General features: G+C 48.5%; 1 protein-coding gene and 2 pseudogenes across 1 annotated transcript in view; 1 reads left to right on the top strand and 2 right to left on the bottom strand.

Annotated features, from left to right (window-relative positions):
* The window catches only part of LOC136663868 (ankyrin repeat and fibronectin type-III domain-containing protein 1-like), a 473,183-nt gene that overhangs the window by 65,823 nt on the left and 379,860 nt on the right, over positions 1-27,500 (bottom strand). The window lies entirely within an intron of this gene.
* LOC136633719 (5S ribosomal RNA) lies at positions 14-128 on the top strand (annotated as a pseudogene).
* LOC136633764 (5S ribosomal RNA) lies at positions 5,411-5,527 on the bottom strand (annotated as a pseudogene).

The following is a 27,500-nucleotide window of genomic DNA, read 5'->3' as shown; positions in this document are numbered from 1 at the left end:
TTGGCATGGTAATGTGTACGGCATACCCTGCATGTGCCTGATCTTGTCTGATCTCGGAAGCTAAGCAGGGTCAGGCCTGGTTAGTACTTGGATGGGAGACCGCCTGGGAATACCGGGTGCTGTAGGCTTATACCATAGTCTTTCCAGACTGAAGGTTGCCAACCATCTCCCTATACTGAACACTCTCTCCCGATCTCATCTGATCTCAGAAGCTAAGCAGGGTCAGGCCTGGTTAGTATTTGGATGGGAGACCGCTTGGGAATACCGGGTGCTGTAGGCTTATAGTCTTTCCATGCCCGATCTCGTCTGATCTTGGAAGCTAAGCAGGGTCAGGCCTGGTTAGTACTTGGATGGGAGACCGCCTGGGAATACCAGCTGCTGTAGGCTTATACCATAGTCTTTCGAGACTGAAGGTTGCCAACCATCTCCCTATACTGAACACTCTCTCCCGATCTCGTCTGATCTCAGAAGCTAAGCAGGGTCAGGCCTGGTTAGTATTTGGATGGGAGACCGCTTGGGAATACCGGGTGCTGTAGGCTTATAGTCTTTCCATGCCCGATCTCGTCTGATCTTGGAAGCTAAGCAGGGTCAGGCCTGGTTAGTACTTGGATGGGAGACCGCCTGGGAATACCAGCTGCTGTAGGCTTATACCATAGTCTTTCGAGACTGAAGGTTGCCAACCATCTCCCTATACTGAACACTCTCTCCCGATCTCGTCTGATCTCAGAAGCTAAGCAGGGTCAGGCCTGGTTAGTATTTGGATGGGAGACCGCTTGGGAATACCGGGTGCTGTAGGCTTATACCATAGTCTTTCCAGACTGAAGGTTGCCAGCCATCTCCCTATACTGAACACTCTCTCCCGATCTCGTCTGATATCAGAAGCTAAGCAGGGTCAGGCCTGGTTAGTATTTGGATGGGAGACCGCTTGGGAATACCGGGTGCTGTAGGCTTATAGTCTTTCCATGCCCGATCTCGTCTGATCTTGGAAGCTAAGCAGGGTCAGGCCTGGTTAGTACTTGGATGGGAGACCGCCTGGGAATACCAGCTGCTGTAGGCTTCTACCATAGTCTTTCCATGCCTGATCTCGTCTGATCTGGGAAGCTAAGCAGGGTCAGGCCTGGTTAGTACTTGGATGGGAGACCGCCTGGGAATGCCGGGTGCTGTAGGCTTATACCATAGTCTTTCCAGACTGAAGGTTGCCAGCCATCTCCCTATACTGAACACTATCTCCCGATCTCGTCTGATCTGGGAAGCTAAGCAGGGTCAGGCCTGGTTAGTACTTGGATGGGAGACCGCCTGGGAATGCCGGGTGCTGTAGGCTTATACCATAGTCTTTCCAGACTGAAGGTTGCCAGCCATCTCCCTATACTGAACACTATCTCCCGATCTCGTCTGATCTGGGAAGCTAAGCAGAGTCAGGCCTGGTTAGTACTTGGATGGGAGACCGCCTGGGAATGCCGGGTGCTGTAGGCTTATACCATAGTCTTTCCAGACTGAAGGTTGCCAACCAAATTACAGGTGACCATTTTGTGACAGAACTCCAGGGGTAAACTGCAGCACTAACTAATGTGTGACCCCCATGCTCAGCCCACCAGTGGCCATTTTAGCTTGCCCTATTGCATGAAAAACACATCTGCAGCAGAAATAAGAGAGAGAGAGAATAAGTTGCTTGCATTACATACCTGCTGCTCTTCTGGCTGATGGGAAACTGTATCCATCTATCATAGAGCACAGCCAACTGCAAAAGCTCAGTGCAACACTCAACCCTCGCCTATAGGGTAGAGCAGCCATTTTCAACCACTGTGGCGTGGCACACTGGTGTGCCACGAGTGGTCCACACATGTGCCACTGGAATTTGGGGGAAAGTTATTTATTAGTAGGGCCAATGGGGATGTGAGCCCTCCACTGGCAGCACGGTGTGCCTTGTCAGTTGTAAAAAAAACTTGATGGTGTGCCTTGACAATTTTAGTGGCCTTGTCAGTGTGCCATGAGATGAAAAAGGTTGAAAATCGCTGGGGGAGAGTGTAGTGGGGCAGGTAAAGACCTAATGCATAATGGATCTGTCCCATTCTGCAGGCATGGAAAAGGGACTTTGCAGCTTATTTATGTTTGTCAGAAGTGCAAATAAACACTTGGCAGCGGTCTGATTCTCCTGGCAATCTTGAACTTTTGTTTCACTGTGACAGCGCCGGGTGGACAGGTTAGTGCAGGAGTAACTATCAAACTGCTGCATGCCACCTTTCTGTGTTCATGGAGGCCAATGTTGGAATGCATAACTCATGCTGGAGATTGGGAAGATGTGGTCCCCACAGAGATATTGGAGGACACCAGTGGAGACACATTCAAAGAGAGGTGAGAGGCAGGAGGGTGGGTGGGAAGTGAAAGAAGTCTTTCAAGCCAAGTCCTTGGGGGCACAGGGGGAAATGTGAAGGATTCCATTGGTGAGAGTTGACACTGGTAACTGCAAGCCAGTAGATGGCTCAAGTTAGTGTTTGGCCTGGGAAGCCATGAGCTCATATTCATTTTGTGCACTCATAGGATCTATACACATCGGAGATATGTATAGAGTCATCATAATACTACTTCGCATTTACATCACTCTGAGTGCGCAAAGTGCTTTGCAAGTATCATTCTTCGTCTCGGACTTTGAACAAACCTGTCAGGTGTGTTAGTATTATTATCCCCATAATGCAGATGGGGAAGACTGAGGCTCAGAAAGAGAGGCTGGCCTACGGTCTCCAAGTGAGAATTCATGGCGTAGGCAAGATTCAAAACAGGCAAAGTCCTGATTCGCAGCTCAGGCTCTTAACCACTGTGCTGTATCAGGTAATCTTGATCCCTATAATTTACTCCGAACTCAGACCGCACTGTCTTCACGTCTTCATTCATGTTTGCCAGCAGGAACAAGAAGCCGAGATTAAGCTGTCTCCACAATAAGGCAGCAATTGTGGTAGTTATTCATCAGGATATCAGTGACAATTTTGGGCATCTAACACACACATTTGATCTACATTTCACTGAAAACATGCGGAAATCAGTGTGGGTATAGTCAAAGTGGATCTTGTAACGGTCTGAAGGAGAGCAAATGTCTGTTTTCAATTCAGTGCTCCACGCAAGGTGCGCAAAGCATGCCCGATACCACAGCTGTCATAACAGTTTATTATTATTCCTTTATAATTTTATTATCATTTTATTTTATTTAAGGAAGTGTCTGTGCTGCCTTTCCAAGCGTACGAGAACTCAGCAGCTTGCAAGCAAGATTGAGATGACAACAAATAAATCATACATCATGAAAACAGTACAAAAATTTATACAACACAACACAGCCCATCCAAAACAAGGCAGCCAGCAAATAAACTCTCAAAATGTAACTAATTAAATGGTTGGCAACTTTCCGTCTCGAAAGACCATGGTATAAGCCTACGGCACCCGGTATTCCCAGGCAGTCTCCCATCCAAGGACTAACCAGGCCTGACCCTGCTTAGCTTCCGAAATCAGACAAGATCGGGAGATAGTGTTCAGTATAGGGAGATGGTTGGCAACCTTCAGTCTCGAAAGACTATGGTATAAGCCTACAGCAACCAGTATTCCCAAGCGGTCTCCCATCCAAGTACTAACCAGGCCTGACCCTGCTTAGCTTCCGAAATCAGACAAGATCAGGCATGGAAAGACCATGGTATAAGCCTACAGCACCCGGTATTCCCAGGAGGTATCCCATCCAAGTACTAACCAGGCCTGACCCTGCTTAGCTTCTGAGATCAGACAAGATCAGGCATGGAAAGACTATGGTATAAGCCTACAGCACCCAGTATTCCCAGGCGGTCTCCCATCCAAGTACTAACCAGGCCTGACCCTGCTTAGCTTCCAAGATCAGACGAGATTGGGCATGGAAAGACCATGGTATAAGCCTACAGCACCCGGTATTCCCAGGAGGTCTCCCATCCAAGTACTAACCAGGCCTGACCCTGCTTAGCTTATGAGATCAGATTGGGCATGTGCAGGGTAACAAATTAAAAGTCTGCTGAAACAGCCAGGGCTTGAAGACTGCAATTCTATACAGATACTTAGATGGGAGTGAGTCCTATTGAACACACTTCTTAGGGGATGTGCATAGGATTACAATCTTGGACAGTGTTTCTCAAACTGTGAGTCAAGACCCACAAGGTGGGTCACGGGCCAATTTCAGGTGGGCCCCCCACACATTTCAATATTTTATTTTTAATATATTAGACTACCATGGTATGTGATTTGGGGAAATGTGACAGATCTGTACTTTTAAAAGCTTATACATAACAGCCTTTTAACAATGATAGTAAATGGGACTTACTCCTGGGTAAGAGTGGGTAGGATTGCAGCCTAGAGTTGTTAATGATCCTGCTTGACACTTCCAGTCATGACATCACTTCTGGTGGGTACTGTCAGAGTCTCATTCTAAAGAGTGGAAAGTTGGATAGAATTGGGCCCTGAGGCTACAAAGTATATACTTTTGCGTCGAGTTCAGCCAACACAAGACTCGGTGCCTCTGTCGGTGTGGAGGCTTGTGTTCGCCTCTGCAGGTCGGTGCGCCTCTAAGCGCCGGCCTTGCCGACTCACAAGGAGGTGCAAACGTGCCTTATAGCACGTTTGTGATCCTCCTGGGCTGGCACAAGGAACATGCCCCGGCCCAAGTACTTCTCAGGATTGCGCCCGAAGGTTGCAATCCTCTACACGCTATCCCGGGAGAAAGCCCCATTGAACGCAATGGGACTTACTTCTGAGCAGTCATGCTGCAAGACGCTGTGCATGGTCTGAACTGCATATCGGGACATACTGCTGTGTAAATGCCCCCTCGGCTTCCCAGATGCAGCAGGAGCAAAGCTGGCTATGCCAGAGGAGAGACCAGCAGAGCAACATATAATCCAGTACAAGGTTCGATCAACGCTACTGGCAGAGTTGCCGGCGCTCTGGTTTAGGAGGTTGGTTGGTTGGCAACCTTCAGTCTCAAAAGACTGTGGTATAAGCCTACAGCACCCGGCATTCCCAGGCGGTCTCCCATCCAAGTACTAACCAGGCCTGACCCTGCTTAGCTTCCAAGATTAGACAAGATCGGGAGATAGTGTTCAGTATAGGGAGTTGGTTGGCAACCTTCAGTCTCGAAAGACTATGGTATAAGCCTACAGCACCCGGTATTCCCAGGCGGTCTCCCATCCAAGTACTAACCAGGCCTGACCTTGCTTAGCTTCCAAGATCATGGTAGAAGCCTACAGCACCCGGTATTCCCAGGCGGTTTCCCATCCAAGTACTAACCAGGCCTGACCCTGCTTAGCTTCCGAGATCATGGTATAAGCCTACAGCACCCGGTATTCCCAGGCGGTCTCCCATCCAAGTACTAATCAGGCCTGACCCTGCTTAGTTCCGAGATCATGGTATAAGCCTACAGCACCCGGTATTCCCAGGCGGTCTCCCATCCAAGTACTAACCAGGCCTGACCCTGCTTAGCTTCCGAGATCAGACATGATCAGGCATGTGCAGGGTAACAAGTGAAGGCATGGAAAAGAACTGGATGGAGCTCTCCAGCCCTGCGTCCTCGCTTCTATTTAGAGTGCGATAATGAGGTCATGAAAACTTCCAACAAAAGAGCTCATTAGAGTTGCTATTATCAGGATGCATTACAATTAGCAAGTCTGGGGATTCAGCTCTACTTTTGATCACAGATACAGCAGCCTAAAGGGCACCTAAGGTAGGGGAGCTTCACGTGACCACGAAGAGGAACATTCACTGTCAAGTGGGCTCTAGCCAGGAAGGCAAATCCACTGCACACAGACGATGAATGCACTATGCGGAGCCTATCAAGCTACTCCGATGGAAAGAGCTGGCTCTTTCCCCCTCTCAAACTGGAGATGGATACCCCAGGCCTTTAGATGCTCAAAATTCTTGCTCCAACAGTTTGAGGCGAGGAGAACAAGAAAGCCAAAGAGAACTAGAACTGCCTCCCAGAGCAAGACACACATCCTGCCACCTCTCATTTACTGTTCTTACCTGTGGGCAGCCCCAAAGCTTTGTTCAACGGCTCAGTGCAAACTCCACATATTGATATTCTGACTGCAACTATAACATTTGGCTGTTGCATAATGGCAATCACCCTGCACGTGCCTGATCTTGTCTGACCTTGGAAGCTAAGCAGGGTCAGGCCTGGTTAGTACTTGGATGGGAGACCGCCTGGGAATACCGGGTGCTGTAGGCTTATACCATAGTCTTTCGAGACTGAAGGTTGCCAACCATCTCCCTATACTGAACACTCTCTCCCAATCTTGTATGATCTTGGAAGCTAAGCAGCGTCAGGCCTGGTTAGTACTTGGATGGGAGACCGCCTGGGAATACTGGGTGCTGTAGGCTTATACCACAGTCTTTTGAGACTGAAGGTTGCCAACCAACCATTTAAAGTACACAGACCACCCAAAAAATGCAACAGAATTTAAAAAGTAAACAAAATATACAACATATTTTATGCATCCTGTGTTTGATGGACACATCAACCAGTTCAAGAAGAACATAAGAACATAAAAAGAGCCCCACTGGATCAGGCCATAGGCCCATCTAGTCCAGCTTCCTGTATCTCACAGCAGCCCACCAAATGCCCCAGGGAGCACACGAGACAACAAGAGACCTGCATCCTGGTGCCCTCCCTTGCATCTGGCATTCTGACATAGCCCATTTCTAAAATCAGGAGGTTGCGCATACACATCATGGCTTGTAACCCGTAATGGATTTTGCCTCCAGAAATTTGTCCAATCCCCTTTTAAAGGCATCCAGGCCAGATGCCGTCACCACATCCTGTGGCAAGGAGTTCCACTGTGAGAGATCCAATGTGGATCTCTTTCCAAACACAATTGCAAAATGCAGTATTGTGGTAACATCTTCAGTTGCAATGAAAACTCCTCTCAGACAGCTTGAGACTAATCTCGGGCAGCCTCTCCGTCCTTGTCCCAGACGGTGCTAATGAAGGCTTTTGAATTTTAAACCCTTGATGCGGCAATCAAGCATTCACGCTCCAGTTTCTGCTGAGTCCTACACAATTATGTAACCGTTCAGGTAGTGCAAAGGTAGACACACTCGTACATCGACGGAAAGCCAGCAAAACATCACACCACACTGTTTGCTACAAGGAGGTCTGAGCCCTGAAGCGAACAGGGCATGAACACGGGGATCCCTTTTTTTAATGGCTTTCTGATTTTCTCTCTGTTCAGCTGGCTTTCTCCCACTGCTGTCTGGAACATTCTGGAATGTTCAGAGGTTTGCATATTTCAGACAAATGGGAGGAATGCCGTGGGTTTGACTGCAAGCTGCCATTGTGCTCAGCCAATCACGTGTGGTTTCTGGCCCCACTTTTGGCCAAAAAGGCCTGCGCCTGCCCGTGTTCTAGCAAGCAACCAAACCGCCCTCGGAAGAGAAGGCACGCCGTCCCCCACCCACATGTTGCAACATGTCCCACTCACTGGGAAATGCTAGAAACGGCCACCGACGGCGCCAGATGGCGAGAGGGAAGGCGGCTTCGACAACATTGCAAGCCACAAAAATCACAAGCGTGCCTGAAGTCATTGCCGGGTTACTGAGTTCGCAGCAGGTACGCAAAACTGTCCACCTTGGGTAAGATGACTACTATCTGCCCTTATGTTGCTCAAGAAATCCAGCAAAGCCAGCCCCATCGCCAGCGCAGAATAAAAATGATACGCAAGGTTCGGAAGACAAACTCTTGGGAGTCTCCTGGGTTTTTTCCTTGCCGTGGAAACCTACAACCCTCATGCACGAGTGGGAACCTTCTGTCTTTCGCAAGCCTCCTTGTGAAACTGTCTGCATTACTCAAAGATTAATCCTTGCATTACTCGTGCAAGGAAAGCGCCCTACAGGTAGACCACAGCTGCGATACAAGGACATCTGCAAGAGGGATCTGAAGGCCTTAGGAGTGGACCTCAACAGGTGGGAAACCCTGGCCTCTGAGCGGCCCGCTTGGAGGCAGGCTGTGCAGCATGGCCTTTCCCAGTTTGAAGAGACACTTGGCCAACAGTCTGAGGCAAAGAGGCAAAGAAGGAAGGCCCATAGCCAGGGAGACAGACCAGGGACAGACTGCACTTGCTCCCGGTGTGGAAGGGATTGTCACTCCCGAATTGGCCTTTTCAGCCACACTAGACGCTGTGCCAGAACCACCTTTCAGAGCATGATACCAGAGTCTTTTGAGACTGAAGGTTGCCAATACGATACTCAAAGATCCCTGGCATCGACAATAAAAGACTGATATCCAACAATGACAGTTAATTTAACCGCGACAAAAGTTAACTGACAGCGGGGGCCGGCCCCATCCGTGAGGCCAAATGAAATAATTGCCTCAGGCAGTATATGGGGGGCACCTCTGCCAACTTGCCTCCACGGTTCCCACTCCTTCTACTCCTAGATTGGTAAAGGAAGGGGGGGACAGAAAGCAAGAAGCAATGGGGAGGGAGAAAAGTGCTGAGCTAGAATCTCGGAGAGTGGAAGAACAGAGCCTGGCACATCCCTGGATAAGGGAGGGGCAGTATGTTGCCTTAGGCATCAGGAAGCCTTGGGCTGGCCCTGACTGACAGCAAATTAAAAGTAATTGTGGCATTCTAGAACTTGGCCATACCAGGTGCCCCTGTACCTTGGGCTAGTCCCAACTCTGCATAGAGTTAAAAGAAATATGCCCTCCTAGCTGCAGAGGAAATAAATGCAGTGCATTAACTAGGAGGGATGTGGAAACAGCACACCAGGAAGGGGAGGCAAATGGGGAATTTTCCACTCCATCATTGCTGCAGGGTAGCAGAGAGAGCAAGCAGAGCCCTCGGAAAGAGTACAAGTTTCAAACACCCATCACATTTTTAAGAACATAAGAAGAGCCCAGCTGGATCAGGCCAAGGGCCTGTCTAGTCCAGCTTCCTGTATCTCACAGTGGCACACCATTTGCTTCAGGGAACACACTAGACAACAGGCACAACCTGCATCCTGGTGCCCTCCCCTGCATCTGGCAACCAGAGGCAGCCTGCCTCTAAAACCAAGAGCTTGCACATACCTACTATGACTTGCAACCCGTAATGAACTTTTCCTCCAGAAAATTTGTCCAAGCCCCTCTTAAAGGCATCCAGGCAAGGTGCCATTTTAACTCCGGATGTATTGCCCTGGAGAACGTGGCAATGAAGTGTGCGTGTGTGTGTGTGTGGGAGGGGTGCATCTTTCCAACTGCTCTGCGTGCTTTACATCTGGTGGTGATGGTGTGGGGTGGTAAGATTCCTCCCTTCACTGCAAGCCACACCACTCTTTATACCACTAGTGACCTGTAAAGAAAGGGCAAGGTGGGGTATGCTGACAGAAGGGATATCAGGCTCTGGCTAGGAGAATAGCTTTGGAGAGTTTGTGGAAGTCACCTCTTGTTTTGGGCGAGCCCCCAATGTTTCTCCTCTGAGCTTAGAGAGGACTGCTGACATTCCCCACCTCTTTCTCCATCCAGCAAAGTTCTTTGCTTGATGTATTGCTGTATTGCTGATGTAAAGTTCTTTGCTTGCCAGTTATTTAAACCTGGGGCTGCAACTGCCCAAGTGAGATTCATCAGGCGCACAAGCACAATCAATTCGGCCTTGAGATTGAGGAAGCTTTTAAGCTCTGTAACATTCTTGATTCCCAAAAAAAGGCTCCATGCGCTAATTGCGCATGGAGGGAAATTGATTTCCTTTCCAGTGGTTTTGAAGTCACATTTCTGCTCAGTCTCACAGTTGTCTAGGAGCTCTGTGCATTCTGCTTTTGCACCAGGGAAATGCTCTTCGGCAGTATATAAGAGGGGCCTGGGAAATTTACAGGATCTCAGAACTTTTGGTGCACAGTGTAGTCATTACGGCCAGTGCCGTGTATATTCCAATACATACTACAATGCATCCTTCTGATACCTTCAAGGATCCAATATATAAATCTAAAATCATGTCAAATCTGCAAATCAGCAGTAAACAATACTCTGCTTAAGACATTTCTGCCCAACATGGCATAGATGCAACAGCGAACAAAATGACCTTCGGCTGGGCAAAAATTGGTTAAAATACAGGTGTCCCCCCATATCCATAGGGGTTCTGTTCTGGGGCTCGCACCACGGATATGGAAACAGTGGGGGACCCTATATAAAGAGCAGCTTCCCACCCACATCCCTGTGGCCATTCCCTTCATTTTCCATTAGAAGCAATTAAAGCAAGGGTATTTAGTGTTTAACCATGGATCATTCTTGCTGGACTGAAGAATGCAATGTGCAGGGAGGAGACTAACCTAGGATAGTCCTTGCTTCCTATTAATGTTCATTAGTCTCCCTCTAGCATGCAGGCTGGCTGCCCGCATGTCCTATTCTTCAGTTCAGCAAGAATGTTCCTTGGTTATGCGAGAAACACCCATGATTCAATTGCCGCTAATGGAAAACAAACGGTTTGGGAGCATGGCTTGTCAGGATCTGCAGCTAGGGGAGACCACAGATACCAGATCCATAGATGCAGGGGGACACCTGCACTTTTGTGTTGGCCAAAATCAGTTGCTAACCTTATAAGAAACTATCCCTTATGGAAAGATGTGTTGAGCTGATGATTGGTTTTGGTTCGCAACCTTCAGTCTCGAAAGACTACGGTATAAGCCTACAGCACCCAGTATCCCTAGGCGGTCTCCCATCCAAGTACTAACCAGGCCTGACCCTGCTTAGCTTCCGAGATCAGACGAGATTGGGCATGGAAAGACTATGGTATAAGCCTCCAGCACCCGGTATTCCCAGGCAGTCTCCCATCCAAGTACTAACCAGGCCTGACCCTGCTTAGCCTCCGAGATCATGGTATAAGCCTACAGCACCTGGTATTCCCAGGCGGTCTCCCATCCAAGTACTAACCAGGCCTGACCCTGCTTAGCTTCCAAGATCAGCCGAGATAATAGTTGCTGATGATTGAAACTCTCTTCATTTGGTGTGCTCTGAAGGTTATGATAACTCCCAACGTGTGCTTTGGAAATGTCATGATCTCATTGTGATGTTTTTGGTATTTGCATTCATTGTACCCACTGAAAATGAATAAAATAGCTACTTAAATAATTGTCTTCAACGTCCTCCGAAAGTAATGCAATTTTTTTAATTTTTTTCACTAAGCAGAGGCCTCCAGATTTACCTTGGATCTTGCAGAAATTCCAGCCAGAACCGGACATTTGGCTCTTCAACTAAACCACTAGGAGGACTGGCATTTGGGGTTCCTTCTCCGTTCCTCCTATCCCCATATATATAGACTGGATACACCAAATTTTCTCAACACGACAGAGAGTCTCAGATGAGACTGTTGCTCTATACAGGGTCAAGACATCCCAGTCAGGCCCCAATGCAATGGATGTCATGAAAGTCACAGCCAGAAGCAAAAGCTGAACATTTGGAAGGACCAGAGCAACTGCAAGTTCACTGGTGTTTGCAAGACTGAGGCTGGGTTTATGCACATGGCAAGACAAAGTGGAAATTTAGCCGCAGAATCCTGAGACGGTAGATTGGAATGAACCAGTTCTGATGTCAGAGGAAGGAAAAATCACTCAACATGAGAGCATTAAAAAAAATTATACAGGGTGACTCCTGGCCAGTGGCCTCGCAAGAGGCCCTGGAACTCAGGGTGGTGACATTGTAAAATCACTGCCTGGTTCTCCCGGAAGAGAAAGCAATGGGAGCTTTGCAATCTCAGAGTTGCTTTGTTCCCTCTCCTCTGGAATTTGAGCCACTGATGGAGAAAGAATGGGGTAAGAATGCAAAGTCACTGAAACGAGGCGCAGTGGACATACACATGACTACACTGATGCTGCTGCAGTTTTTCCTGCCATCACCATCTTGGGTGGGTCTCAAATAGCATCCTCTTCCATCCTGCCCCCCACTCCCTTCTTGCTACACCACTGCTCCCACCAAGTGTAAATCTAGCACAGCAAGGAGATAGTTGGGCTAGAGTCCCTCTCCCTAAGCTACATGCTTTCCACTTGCAAGCAATTTCTTTACATGTGAAAGCAGACAATGTCATTCCTCCAACTGAAGGAGGACAGTTTGTTCTCCTAGCTCAGAACTCTTTTCCCACCTAATTCTCCTGCCATGGAGATCTGGGTCTAAGGCTTACAACTCAGAAGAAGCATCATGATAGAACAGTCCATCCCAGTCAGTGGACTTTATTCCTGAATGGATATCCAAGGCCCTCCTCTATGGAGGATATCCAAGGATCTCCTCTATGGAGAACTCGTGCAAGGAAAGCGCCCTACAGGTAGACCACAGCTGCGATACAAGGACATCTGCAAGAGGGATCTGAAGGCCTTAGGGATGGACCTCAACAAGTGGGAAACCCTGGCCTCTGAGCGGCCCGCTTGGAGGCAGGCTGTGCAGCATGGCCTTTCCCAGTTTGAAGAGACACTTTGCCAACAGTCTGAGGCTAAGAGGCAAAGAAGGAAGGCCCATAGCCAGGGAGACAGACCAGGGACAGACTGCACTTGCTCCCGGTGTGGAAGGGATTGTCACTCCCGAATTGGCCTTTTCAGCCACACTAGACGCTGTGCCAGAACCACCTTTCAGAGCGTGATACCATAGTCTTTCGAGACTGAAGGTTGCCAATACAATCCAAGGCCCTTAAGCAGGACTTACAGAATGTCAGCAAACGGATGCTAGGAGGCTTCCTTGGAACTGGGAATAGATCTGTAGATGGGCCATCTCTTCTCATATTAGAAAGGCTCAGAGCAGGGAAGGAGAAGGAAGAGAAGCAGGAAGGAAGGAGGACTTGGTGTGGACACTTTCTGCTCGGTGAATTTTCACATTTAGAGGAGAGGTACGTGTTTTCTGTTGTCGAGATCCCATTGCTCAGGGAACATAGGAAGCAACGAGAGAGCTAGGGAGCCTGTCAGCTGCTGTTGTAGGAAACCTGGAGCCAACAGAATCACTGGCAACAGCAAAGAGTCCTAATGATTTAGCTCCGTTCCCCATCTCCCCGGAATGCGCTATGTATGCGGCTTCTATTGTACACAGTGGAGTTCAGGCAAATGTGAGCCAGGAACGACTGGGCTGGATATAATACACTGAACTTTAGAAAAAAAAAAAAAAAAAAGGAATTGCAGATTAAACATTTGGCCTTGTCAGATACGTTTCTGAAGTTTCAGCTCCCTCCCCTCTCCAAACATGCTTTTCACAGCACCATTCTGTCTCTGTCTCACAGCAGAGACAGAACGAGCAAAACACTACAAGGATTCATGACTTGGTCAGAGAACGCAGCCCTGTTCCCTTCTGAAATCAGTAGCACAGCGCTAGGAGTCTCAAGAAGAAATTGATTAAATTGTGCTACTGCCTTGAGAGCAAATACTCTTTATGGTAAGCTGTTTCTCAGATTCAGAACCAGCTTGACTAGTGCTGGATCCAGACCCTGACACTGGGCTGGAGATGGTGCCTGTCAGCCAAGAAGATTTGTCCCGGGAACACAAGCTGCCCCCCATGTCTTCACCATCTCAGCCTGACTCCCCAGAAGAACCAGCCCCATCCATGGTTGGAAGCTTGGCTTCCCCATACCTATTCACAGCTAGCCAGGATGAAGTGGCTGGAGGAGGAAGGACTGCAAACGTCCAAGTCAGAGGGCTGTCCCTTGTGTGCACTTTCCTCTTCAGACAGCAGGGGCAAGCCTGGGGGGCGGGGGGGGGAGTCTTGAGCTCTAGAGTCACGTGGAGCTCTCCGTGGTCCTGGGCCTCCAAAACTTGCCTTGCTTTGTGCAGTTTGCCTTGAGGGCAGGGCATCTTCCTTCATGGTCCATGGAAGGTCCCAATCCGACTTCTGGAACCATGATGTTCAACTGGAGTTTTGCCAGAGGTGTCAGTTCCCCATAAGGTGATCTTGGCCTGTCACACTCTCACATCCTATACCACACGGTTACTGGGAGGATAAAGGGAGTGAGGATAAAGAACAATGTGTGTGCCCTTGAGCTCCCTGCAGGAAGGCCCAGGGTATAAATGCATCAAATTAAATAAAAGAGATAAACCCACATCAAGTCTCGTCACCTAGCCATAATGCCCGCATCACATACCGAGATGCAGGTTTCACATCTCAGTGCAGGGAAATTCCTGGCCTACGTGTGCGTGTCACTGAGAGATGGTTACATTTTTGCTGAGCTGGCCCATGGCTCAGAAGAGCACACTGTTTTCAATTAGGCTGGGATGTCGGCACCCTGGGTCAAGACTGCAAGTCCTTTAAGGGAGGAAAGGATTCTCGAGGAAGGGCTTTACCACTAAACATGAGCATTACGAGAGGAGACAGACTCAACCCTGATTTCCTCCACCCTCCTCATGCAACACGGCGAGGGGCAGGAACGTTTTGGGGAGCAAACAGGATGGAGCTGCAGACTAAGGCCACTGTAAAATCAGGCAAAATTAGGTAATGCACTCGGAGCTCATCCCCACCAAGTCCAGAGCCCACACACAGCTCCTCTGATTCATCTCTGTCCCCGACCACAGCGCTGCTACGTTCCCAGCACTCCTGCTTCGGCAGTCAAGCTGATGCGGACCACGGAGCTACCCCGGCCAGATGCCTCTGAATGCTAACCTGCGGCAAAACGCATGCCTGACAGTGCTTCCCCCCTTTGGGGTGGGGTGGGGAGTTATGCTATTGTTTAGTCTGAACCCAGCCCATGCACTGGAGCCTATTCTTGTTTCCAGAGGCCAAGCATCCAACGATCCTGTCAGGAATGGAAAACTTTGTTATTCTGGGCTGCCACTCAGCCTGAGTTTTCCAAGTTCAGGCAAGCCAGTGATGTGGTTTACGCTGACTTGGCCACAGAGTCTCACTGGTTTTCCTTTTTGGACGGGCATCAAGCCCCTTTCGTGGACCACACTGCCTGATATAATCAGTCACTATCCGGAATTCCAGGCAGGTGCCAGGAAACATGTGCTTGTTTCTCTGTACGCGCATGACGAGGGACAGGGGGAGAGATGGGTGTGCTCAGAATGAAACTTGGAATGGGAAGGTAAAAACAGCAACTGTGTGTGTTGTACACAAACACACACCCTCTCTGAGGATATGCCGCACGTCCAAAAAGCTGTCTTCTCCTCACTTCCCACTGGTGCCATGGAAAGGTAGCAGCCACTTTTGACAGCACTTGGACTGTAGGAGAACATAAGAGGAGCTCGGCTGGATCAGGCCGAAGGCCCATCTAGTCCAGCTTCCTGTATCACCCAGTGGCCCACCAGATGCCTCAGGAAGCACACAAGAGACCCACATCCTGGTGCCACTCCCTTGCACCTGGAATTCAGATACAGCCTACTTCTAAAACCAGGAGGTTGCACAGACCCATCATGGCTTGTAACCTGTGATGGACTTTTCCTCCAGAAATATGTCCAATCCCCTTTAAAATGTGTCTAGGCCAGACGCCATCACAACATCCTGTGGCAAGGAGTTCCACAGATTAATGACATATAAAGAAAGAAAAATTTCTTTGGTCTGTTCTGACTCTCCCGACACCCAAGTTGAATGGGTGCCCCCTGGTTCTGGCGTTGTGTGGGAGGGAAAAGCATTCCTCTATCCATCCCCTGAATAATTTTGTGCTTCTTGATCAGCTTCCTCCTCAGGGGGCACCTTTTTTTCCTAGACTGAAGAGCCCCAAGCACTGTAGCCTTTCTTCATAAGGGAAGAACCCCAGCCCAATAATAATTCTGGTCAATCTCTTCTTCAGCTTCACCTTCTCCAGTTGCACTATATCCTTTCTGAGATGTGGCAACCAGAACTGGACGCAATACTCCAGATGTGGCCTTATCGTCAATTTGTACAATGGAATTATAATATTGGCTATTTTATTCTCAATCCGTTTTCCAGTAATTCCAAGCATGGAATTAGCCTTCTTCACCACCAATGCCCATTGGGTCGACACTTTCATCGAGCTGTGCACCAGCTCCCTAAGATCTTTCTCCTGATCTGTCACAGATCAGAACCCATAGCCTATATGCAAAATTTTGATTCCCCCTCCCCCAACATGCATTACTTTACACTTATATTCAGAGTCGTACCTAGGGTGGAACCTGGGGGGCATCTGCCCTGGGTGTTCCATCAAGGAAGAAAACGCAAGACTGCCCCCACATTCCATCCCCACATTCCAGGGAAGGAGGTCTGGTTTAGAGGGTAGAACCTCCGTTAGCCCGAAGATAACATCAGAAGGTCGCCAGTTCGAGGACTCCGGCAGCTCTCTGAACGGCTGAGAGTGGCGAGACCTTGAAGCAACTGACAGCTGGGCCGAGTGATTCCACCTGCTTGATTCCACCAGAGCAAGAAGCGTCTTGGCTGCCCTCCATGTGAGAGATGGAGCTGCTTGCCAGCCTGCGTGGGAGAGCTGGAGGCCAGAAGTGAGACCAAACCAGGAAGATCCATTCTGAAATGTGGTTGGTTCTTGAAAGAGAGAACCTCTATGATTGTAAAAATCCCCTTGAGGGATTTAGGAACGCCTGCCTATGTAAACTGCCTTGAATAAAGTCAGAGGAGTAAACCGATGACCAGAAAGGCAGTATATAAATACCAAGTTGTTGCTGTTGTTATATTCAGAGTCGTACCTAGGGTGGAACTTGGGGGGCATCTGCCCTGGGTGTTCCATTAAAGAAGGAGGCGCAAGACTGCTCCCACATTCCATCTTAGTTAAGGAGAAGGTGCACACTTTGGCCACTTCACACACCCCATTGCAAGCCATAGTTTGCCTCTCTGCCAGAACTGGAAGCCCCGTTCAAACCCAAATCCTGGTATTAAGGCCGTTTGCAGTAAATGCATTTTATTTAATCAAAAACATTCGCCACCTGCTTTTCCATCCTCGTGAGAGCTAAAGATGGCTCACAATATATAATAAACACAACAAAATCAGGCTGCAATCTTACACACACTTACTTGGGATAAAGACCCGTTGAACTCAGTGGGACTTATTCCCAAGTAGGAGAGGCCTAGGATTCCGCTTTAAAGCAGCCAATTAAAAACAACAACAACAGATCAATAACCACAGTCAGTAAAAAAAACACAGAGAAAAATAATAATAAGAAAAAAAAGACACTCTAACCAAACGCCTGATGGCACAAGTCTTAACACCCTTGAGGAAGGCCAGAAGAAAGGGGGCTGTTTCGATGGGCAGTTTCAAAGACTGGTGCCACAACAGAGAAGGCCCTGTCACGGAGCCACTGTCAACTGAATGCCTGAAGGTAACAGTGCCTGAAGAAGTGACAACTGCAACAGCCCTGCAGGATGGGCGGTTTTATGCAGGCACGGCAAAATACAGTTTCCGATAACGCACAAAATTTCCTCTGCGGAGATTCCCCAGTAGTTGCAGCTGTTCTATCAAATAGGTCCAGTCACAGATGGGATATCTGAAGAAGCAACCGCACAGAAAACAGAGCTTGGAGAACAGTCTCATAGGCAAGAAATCCTTTCAGGAAGACATTCCACACCTAACTGACGGTCCAACCTTGCCCTTCCTCTCATGTATCTCTCCTCCTATTGTAAAGATGTGCCGGCAATCACACAGCAGAACCCCCTGCACAGCCACAGTTTGCAAAACCTGTGCAATCATTAAAGCATTTCAGATCTCAGCCTTCAGAGATCATCTTTCCACCTAAAAGCAAACAGAAAAGCAGGCCAGCTCCAAAGTAACAAACTGGCATGCGCGCACGCACACACACACACACACAGAGAGAGAGAGAGAGAGAGAGAGAGAGAGAGAGAGAGAGAGAGGAGTGCACACAGGAGTGCAAAAATATTTTTTAAAGCTCATTAAAGTGATATTATGGCCAGAGAAGTTACCATAAAAAATGGCACCTTGGTACCCAACACATCTGGCTCCTGGAGGGGCCTAAGCGAGTCACACAAGATGGCAAACATAAGCCGGCAGAAATATTTCCTTGTGGGGTGGTGTGCCTTTGTGCCGTCAAGAGTTCTGCTGGTTTAGCCCCAGTGCTCTGACCCTACAGTGCAGTGACCTTAAGGATTCTGAATGTGGTCGTGGAAAACAAAAGACCCCCAATGCTCCAATGAGTACAATTCAATACTCACAGGGCAGTCATTTTATGCTGCCATCTCATAATATACTTTGCAATTGATCTGATTATTTTAAAATATCTTCACTTTTCCTTTTCGTCCTCAGGCAACTTACAATAAAATACAACAGGAAACCAAGCAGAGCACCAAAGGAAACAAACACAATAAAATTGAAAAGCAGCATGAACGAAACTACAATCCACCAACGAAAGACTCCTGTTCAGGTGATATATTCCCACTGCTGGATGGGGCAGGAGAGGGTGGAGAAGCTTGTATTGCAGGGGTCTCTCAATTCATCTTGAGCAGGGGTCTCAAGGGTACTGCAGCCATCGCCCCCAGGGCTGGCTCATCCATGAGTCCAACTAAGGTAGCTACCCCCAGACAGCAAACTGCAAGGGGCACCCATCTCATTGTTCCTTCTTCTACCACCCCAAATCCCTAGATTGTTAAGAGGGGGATGGAAAAGGAAGCATGGAAGAGAGTGGTGAGTGCTCTTGCCAGTCACCCTCTTTTCCTCCACTCTGTCCCCCTCTTCCAGTCAAGGGGGCTGTCACATCACCAGCTAAGGTGGGAGCCAGTATTTGTTGTGTTGCCTCAGACAAACCAGGCAGCTTTGGGCTGGCCCACTTCATAAGCCAAACGCAACATCCAGATTTTGGCAGATTTCCTGAAGGGTAGGGGGCCAACTGAACCTCTATGAAGAGCAGTCCACAAAGTCAGTGCTACCACAGAAAAAAAAAGACTCTGCTGTTATCCCCACATTGTAGACAGTGAAGACTCAGGCTGCAAGGAGCAACTTGCCTAAGATCACCTAGTGGGGTCAGGGTGCAGAAGAGATTGAAACTGGGGAAGTCCCAATTCACAGCCCAGGTCTTTCTCACAGCACTATCCTGTGGATGCCAACTTAGAAGTCCCAGTTTCTTTCAGTGGGACTTACTCCCACAAAAACGTGCACAGGGTTGCAGCCTTAGCCATGATGCGACACCAGCTCTCCATCTCAACGGATTTCAGTGTCACAACACTTGTATGTGGCCGGCAGCAGGAATAAGTAGGCCGCCAATGCGTCAAAACACAGGTAGGTGAGTGTAAAGACCACCCAGTCTGGCAAATGGCTCACCACACCTTTCAGACCAATTTCAGACAGAACTCTGACCTTGGACTCTAGATCAGGGATCTCCAAACCCCGGCCCGGGGGCCAGATGCAACCCACGGCAAGCCTCTATCCGGCCTGCGGTCAGCCTCTGATCCCCTGAGAGCCTCTGGCCCAGTTGACCAAACCCAACCAGAGTTGTGCTTGTGGGGTGGAGGAATGGGGGTCCATTTGCTTTATTTCTTGGTCTGTGTTGGTGCTTGGAGAAGTCCTGGAGGTTTGAGCCCATTCATTTATTCATTCATCTAAGTTCCATCTCTAATGCATTTATTTAAATTTTCTATTTAATTGTTTTTTTCCGGCCCTCGACACTGTGCCAGATATTTGATGCGGCCCTTCGGCTGAAAAGTTTAGAGACCCCTGCTCCAGATGAATGGAGAGACCCCTGCAATACAAGCCCTTCCACCCTCTCCTGCCCCATCTTCAGCCACTGGGGTGTGTTTTGCTACAAAACTAAACAGTGTTTGCAATATTGCAAAACCACTGGAGTCCACTGGAATGGTAACCAAAGAGGGGAAAAACCTCCAGTTCAAACACGACCATCTCACTGATGAGTCGGGCATGTCGGCTTTCTGAACCATTGGCTCTTCCAACGGACTGCAGAACGCGAAAGCCCTTTTTCTGAAAGCAGCAGACATCCTCTGGGCAGGGAAGGAGCAAACAGCCCTCCCTCTGCCCTGCCTAACTTCGACCCAGTTCGTGTGTGGTATTAGGGTGCCTTGCAACCACCACCACCCCCTTCTGTCCATAACTTGAACCCTCCTTTTTCTTTCCATGGCTAAGGAAGGCCATAAAGGTAGCAAGACCAGAAGGGGATCTGTGATGCAACGAAAACATTCCTGCCGGCAAGGCATGAAACCCCAAAAGTTTATAGGAAACCACTGTCTTCGGATGTCTGCATATCTTCCGGCATCCTGGGAGCTGCAGTTGAAAGAGACCGAGAAAAGCAAGGGGCATATAATGATAGTTTCTGGATGAACGCCGTGTGACTATTGGCTCCCACATGAAAGGCCACAATCTGGGATGCGGAGCATGTTTCTGCAGCCAATTGAGAGGCAAGCTCCTTGGCGTCTGGGTCATGAGAGACTCCAGAAAGAGACACAGAGAGAAAGAGCCTTCAAGGAAGAGCAGGGAAGTGGAAGTTAACCACCTCCCCCTTTCCTCCACATTCTGGAAAGCCCAATTTCCATGTGCTGTGGATCCACCGTCCCAAAAACATAGGGGCAACCCTGGGTTCCTTGTACACAGAACAGCCATTGCACAATGCCACACAACTTAGTGTAACAGACATTTCAGAGAACTGATGGGAGCTGGGTGTTCTGTTCTGCTAGTGTCTTTGTGTGGGGCAGGGGAGAAGGGTCTGCAGCTCAGTGGCAGAGCGCAGGGATTCGCATAGAAAGGGCCCCATGGTCAACCCCTGGCATCTCCAGGTAGGAAGATCCCTGCCCTGGCTTGGAGAGCCTATGCCAGGCAGACAATACGGAGCTAGATAATAATAACAACAACAACAACAACAACAACAACAACAACAACAACAACAACAACAACAGGTATTTATATACCCCCTTTCTTGGTCTTTATTCAAGACTTTATTCAAGGCGGTTTACATAGGCAGGCTTTATTTAAATCCCTTATTAAATAGGGATTTTTACAATTGAAAGAAGGTTCTTTCTTTCAAGAACCACAACACTCAGGTGTTTCATTCTGATCTGGTTTCACATTCTGGCCTTCATCCTCCCACGCTCAGAGCAGATGGTATAGCTCGGCTTCAGCTTGTCAGCTGCTTCAAGGTCGCGCGGTGCCGGTGGCCTCGAACTGGCGACCTTGTGGATGTTATCTTCAGGCAGACGGAGGCTCTACCCTCTAGACCACACCTCCTGCTCCTGCCTCCGGATGGAGCAACCGTGATGCAGCACAAGCAGCTTCCTAGGTTTCTCGTTTTTTTATATAGCACCTCAGCAAGCAAACAAGGACAGCTCCAGGCAGAGCCTCATTTGGACATGTGATGAAGCAGTGATGGCTGATGAGATGGAACAGAGAGCAGCAAATGATTGTAGAAGGTGCCCAACATTCTTCTTGGCCGCTGTCACTGGAAGGAGGGCACAGGTGGTCATTGGGGAAGGACTGTGCTGTAATTTTGCTGCTAAGCACCCAGCAGAGCCCTGTGCAGGTAGATGTCAGTACCAGTGATATTGGGTGGTACTGACCATTAATTACTAGTGCTTTTATGGTGCCTCCTGAGCTGTCTCTGCAACCCCCCAAGCAGCGGCTGAGACTCCTTCTCTGTCACCACTCAGGGGCTGCTAACTGCCCTCTGCTCAGCCTTGCTGGTTGGCACTGATCAGAGCAGCACAACACTCTTTTTCCAGAAGCCACGTCCTGGGAACAGATGGTTCAGTGACCACAACACCGGTTGGTTTGCCTGTCTGGAAACTCAGCTCATGAGGCCTGCAAACACAAAAGGAGCAACAAAGGATCTCTTGGGACCTTTACCATTTCTTGTCCTGCGAGCAGCTTTGAGAGGTAGAACTAATGCAGTCACTGCCTAAGCACCAAGCACTTAACTTTAATTCCTAATATGCTGCTGGATCTTGCACTAAATTCGTTTCCATACACTGTTAGTATCAGAGGATTTGGGGGAAGATTTAACGCTATACCCCAATCATTTCTGCCCCAGCAGAAATGGAAGGAAAAGAACAGCCTACAATAACACAGGCCAACACACATTTTGCTTCCTTAAACGTTACACCAATTCCTGGGTATATTTGGGGTGCCGATTCCAAAAATGGTATCCGTTTGGCCCTATCACGTCTAGTTTTGGAGACAGAACAGCCTCTTTAGTGAATGGTTCAAGCAGCTTCCTCATGAGGAAGCCTACACCATGGCTTCCTCATGAGGAAGCTGCTTGAACCATTCACTAATGAGGCTATACTATATCTCCAAAACTAGACGTGATAGGGCAAAACGGATGCCATTTTTGGAATCGGCACCCCAAATTCATATCAAACCATCATAAAGTTTGAGAAAAACTTTTCTGACCCTCAGTTTTGCAGGCCTGTGTAATTAGAAGTTTAAAACAAGATCAGAAAAATGAAAATATAGAAGATCAGGAAAAAAAAATCAATAGGGAGAACGCACAAAATTTAAACATCAGTGGACTGCAGTGATTGGGATAAGTACCATGTCTACACCCACAGCCAGCCCAATAAACTCCCTGTATGAATCACAGGCTCTTGGCATTGCAAGTGTATGTGATTCAAACCACACAGGGTGACCTCCCAGCCAACATCCTTTGATCAAGGGGCTCAAGGTTCAATTCGCATTCTGAAAATGCACTGTGGCCCTAATGGACCCCTCCCCCCCCACACACAAACAAATTTGCATGCTTAAGAAAACATGATGCAGAGACACGATGAAAAGTATGACGTATGACACAGCATGGGTGATTTGAGACAACATGGTGTGGTATTTGTGTGGCTGTGAGCCTAGGGCTTTTTGAGGCTAGAACGAGACTGAAAAATCCAACGTTTGCTCACCATTGATGGATAAATGGAGGAGGCTTTTTTGGAAAGAATGTAAGCTATGTGGATAAACCCAAGAAGACGCGACAGCTCAAATTGGCAGTGTGGTGTTTGTTTTTTTTAACCCATGCCGTCTCCAGAGCTCTCATAACAATGCAATGGCCGTACTACAGAGGAAAATTATACCTTGTCCTGACAGAGACCTCACCAAAACAAAAGGAAAAGAATGGTGACATCTCCCCTTTCGTCACTGAGCTGAGACCAGCCTGACTCCAGCAGTTCCCAAGCTATGCATTGCGATGCCCAGGGGTGTCACAAGGCACTCAGGGCCCAATCCGATCCCATTCTCCAATGCCGGTGCAGCTGCGCCAATGGGGCGTGCACTGCATTCTGTGGCAGGGAGGCAGTCACAGAGACCTCCTCAAGGTACGGGAACATTTGTTCCCTTACTTTGGGGGCTGCATTGCAGTTGCACCGGTACTGGAAAGTTGGATAGGATTGGGCTCTCAGAGGGGCATCGCAGCACCCCAGCTGCCCAGCAGCAAGACCATGACACAAGCCTCCAAACAGCGGCAGGAGGTTAAGCGCAGCAGGAACAGCTGCAGCGCATGAAAACCATGCACTGGGGAAAGCTCTCTCGCTCGCTCTGACCCTCCTACCGCTCTTTCGAGGCTTGTGTTAGGCCTCCAAACCCAGAAACGAGTGGCGGTGACATCAGTGCTTGATGCGGGTCGTGTTGCCAAACACTTCCGCGTTCCAAGGATAAATAATTAAATGTGGCAACCACTGCTTTACTCCACTGTTGCAGACTCACATATAGAACGCCCATGGGAAATGGGGTCATACGTCAGTGGCAGATCCTATGCTTGGTCCCTGAGACCATGCGCGCTGGAAAAAGCTCATCTGTCCCGCCCCCTTTGGCTAGCCAGACAATCAGCTGGTAGCAAATCCCTGCTGCCGGCTGACAGGTGGGGAGAGCCTGGCAATCATTGCTAGTGCACCTCTCTGGCGCGCTAGCAGCCCTTCTTGTGGCCCTGGACAATTTCAGCCAATCAGAGCAGTTCTGTCTGCTAGAACAAGGGACTCCAAACTTTTTGGCCAGAGGGCCGCATGAAATATCTGGCGCAGTGCTGAGGGCCGGAAAAAATTTAAATATAAGATTTGAATAAATAAATTAGAGATGGAACTTAGATGAAAGAATAAATGAATGAGTGGGCTCATTCACTCAGCGTCTCTGGCCATCAGAACACCCTCCAGATGCAATCAGAGCAGAGCTCTGGTCATGTTCAGTCGAGTGGGCCAGAGGCTTTCAGGGGACAAGAGGCTCACTGTGGGCCACATGTGGCCCCCAAGCCGGGGTTTGGAGACCCCTGTGCCAGAATCTAGCATGTAACAGTTACATGATCCTGACCTGCCCACCTTCTCCTCGCCTTTCCCTGAAGTTATTCCCGCTCTCCTACTTTGGTATCTTGTGCCTTCATTTCCATTGCCACAGAGGCCAGCAACCTTGCAGACGTAATCAGGCTCCCCAGTGTCCACCAGACCATCTTACAGCAAGCATTACCCACAGGAGATAGGACATCTGTTCCATGGAAAACTGTTGGGGTTGGGATTCTGGACTATCTGCCCAGGTTTTTCTCTTTCGCTTTTGAGTTATTAGGAAGTGTATATGGACAGATCTAGAAAATGCATTTCCTGCCCTAGAATGGCGGAAGAAATTTGATCAAGCGCAGAATACTGTATAGACAAGTCAGGGGCCAAAAATGTCTGCTGCTGCCTGCCTGCCTTCTTCACACATGTGGTATTCCCAGGGCAACCAAGAAGGGAAGGACAGCAGCAAAGGAGGACTAATGAGAATGTGGAGCTGGTGCTGGGCTGTGCGCTGCTCTTTTCTGCACACCTTGCTAAAGAACGTGTCACAGAAAAGTTCAACACCTGCCTCAGCACTGAGAAAAAGCTGCCGTCGCAGCCCAAAGCCGAAGGGCAGAGAAAATGAAACCGAAAGCCTGCGGTGAAAGGAAAGCTCAATTATCGAAGGCTGAGTTCAGAGCCTTTCCTTTTTCAAACTCTCCCGGCAGGTTCTATGAGACCCGGGCTGCAATCCTAACCACGCTGTCCTGAGAGTAAGCCCCATTGAACCAAATGGGACTTACTTCTGAGTAGACCCGGTTAGGATCGTGCCCCCAGTCTGTGGCCCCTGCCTGGATCCTGTTTTGGAAACAAGTAGCACAGGAGGACTTCTCAGGAGAATTTTATTGGCACGTACCTGCAAGATCGTTGCAGGGCATGGGGTGGAGTTGGGAGCCCACTGCCTTTCACCCACAAGAGGGCCTCTGCTGAAAGAATCTCTGACTTTGCTAGCACGCAACTCATGGATGGACCAGCAACCCGTGCAACCCATGAATGGGCCAGCCCTGTTTACAAGCACTTATTGGACAGCATCCATGACACATCCACAGCCACCATGAGACAACTCTCTTCATGCCACCATGGTACAACTCCCCACATTGATGCCTCTGGAATACAGCACACCGAGAAGTCCGTACCACAGTAGCGTCCAAGCCCCTGCTATGTTTGTAATGTTCCTCTCCCAGGGCCAGCTCATCTATGAAGCCAGCTGCACCATAAAGATTGCACTCAGTCCTAAGTGGAAGCAAATTTGAGGTGCCTTTCACCCCAAGTCTGCCATTGCTGTTGTCATAATTGTTACAGTCAGTTCAATCCAGCACTGCTGCAAGCCACAAAGATTCACCTTAACCATTCAGCGAGCAGGGTGTGTGCGGATGCACTAGCCTGGTGGAGAGTAGGGCATGGCATCCTTGCACATGCACAGACCACTGAGGAGTTTTGAAGCATTATGGCAGTTGAGTGGATCACCACACTTTGCCCAAGAGCTTTTAACAGCACAGGAAACTCTACATGCGAGAGTAGCAGCACCAAAACCAGCTGATGTTCAGGAGCTATTGGATCGATACGACCATTTAACACCTGCTCCTTAATGCATCTTGTCTGAACGATAAAAGCTCTGTGAACAAACGCACTGTGGTAGGCAACTCAAAGGTCCATATTACTATTTAAAACCCCACCACACCTCCACCATCTAGATTTTTTAAGACTTCTACAATCTGTGTCTCATGGGTCACCAACCTTGATCTGGGTTCACCTCCAGACTCTGTTAACACGTCATGGAGTTTGATGCTAACATGAATGTTTGCAGGTCCTTAGAGCCACAGAATTTGGTCTGATAAAAAGTATCACGTTACCTTTCCCATATTAATATGATGAACACGTAGTACGAGATGAAAAGAACAACCCAAGTTATTGGATTATAATAATATAGAACCTATAATAATATAGATTCTGTAATAATACAGAATAGAATAATATAGTTGGATAAGCAAATGCAGAGTGTACGTTCTCCAACTCTGATATTAAAGTAGTTAAATTGAAGACTTGCATTTCATTTTCATGGCATGTTGTTACAATTTTTTGAAAACAGAGAGGTGTGGGGGGAGGCAGAGATTGTTTGACACTTTCCTCACCCACTTGCTTGCATGCAAATATTGCCTCCCCCAGCTACTTTTCTCTATGCTGGGGAAAAGATATAAATACTTCTGTCTTTTCATCAGTGGGAAAGCAAATTGGAAAGAGGGCTGATTTTAAGTAGACACATTGAAAAAGGAAAAATCCTCCGCCCCACAGTTATTTTTCAGTTCTCAATAACACCCTTCAAAAACTTTTGTTTTTCAAAAAGGCGGGGGGGGGGGGAAGAGAAACAGAACTTTGTGCTGCATCTAGATCGGTCGTAAGGAACCTCTTTTTTTGGGAGAGGGTATTTAAACTAAAACCTACCTTTCCCAAAAATAACTGAAAGTCTTGGCCTGAAAACTAACAAACACTGGTTCACTTAAAAAATAAAAATAAAAATGAATGAAAGGACGGTTGAATGAATGAGGGGAGGGGTGGCCAAGTCTGAGGAGAGTAAATTTCAAACAAACAAAAAAAAGGTAATAAATCACAAAAGTGCTTGGGTGATAGGTAAACCTGCTGTAGAGGAGACTCTGGGCACCCTTCGGCCTCTCTTAGGCTGTCTCTGCAGGAGATGGGAAGGTTGGATCCTGTCGGGACGGATACTCTAAATTAGGAATCAAAACATTCCGTCCTCCTCGGCAGAACTGTAAATTCAAAGTGAGTCCTTGTCTAGGACAGCCAGTGGTCGAAGCAAGACGACGGCTCCTCGAGAGTCCAAAATACACTTGAAACTTGTTTTTGGTTATTTTACGCGCTGCTTTAAAATTTCCATCTGACCACTCTCTGCAGAGCAGCTTGGGAATTCCGACGCTCCAATGCAAAAGCAAAAAAAAGGACCAAGAAAGGGTGACCAGCACACCCCAAAGCAAGCAGGCCAACACCGAAGGGCTTGGGAGGGTCGAGAGGCAGTGCCTGCTAGCTTTGTGACCCCGTTAGCCAGTCTAAATGATAAAATTTTCTTTATGTACCCATCACTACCTAGGTGGATCGTGGCACCTTTTTCACCTCACAAAGAGAGTCTGGTCCAACAAGAAGCTGACGGAACATACCAAGATCCAGGTCTACAGAGCTTGCGTCCTGAGTACACTTCTGTACTGCAGCGAGTCATGGACTCTTCGCTCACAACAGGAGAGGAAACGGAACGCTTTCCACATGCGCTGCCTCCGACGCATCCTCGGCATCACCTGGCAGGACAAAGTTCCAAACAACACAGTCCCGGAATGAGCTGGAATCCCTAGCATGTATGCACTGC

Source organism: Tiliqua scincoides, chromosome 13, assembly GCF_035046505.1.
Source record: "Tiliqua scincoides isolate rTilSci1 chromosome 13, rTilSci1.hap2, whole genome shotgun sequence".
Taxonomy (NCBI): Eukaryota; Metazoa; Chordata; class Lepidosauria; order Squamata; family Scincidae; genus Tiliqua; species Tiliqua scincoides.
The sequence above is the reverse complement of the archived record's forward strand: the minus strand, read 5'-3'. Positions and strand labels throughout refer to the sequence as shown.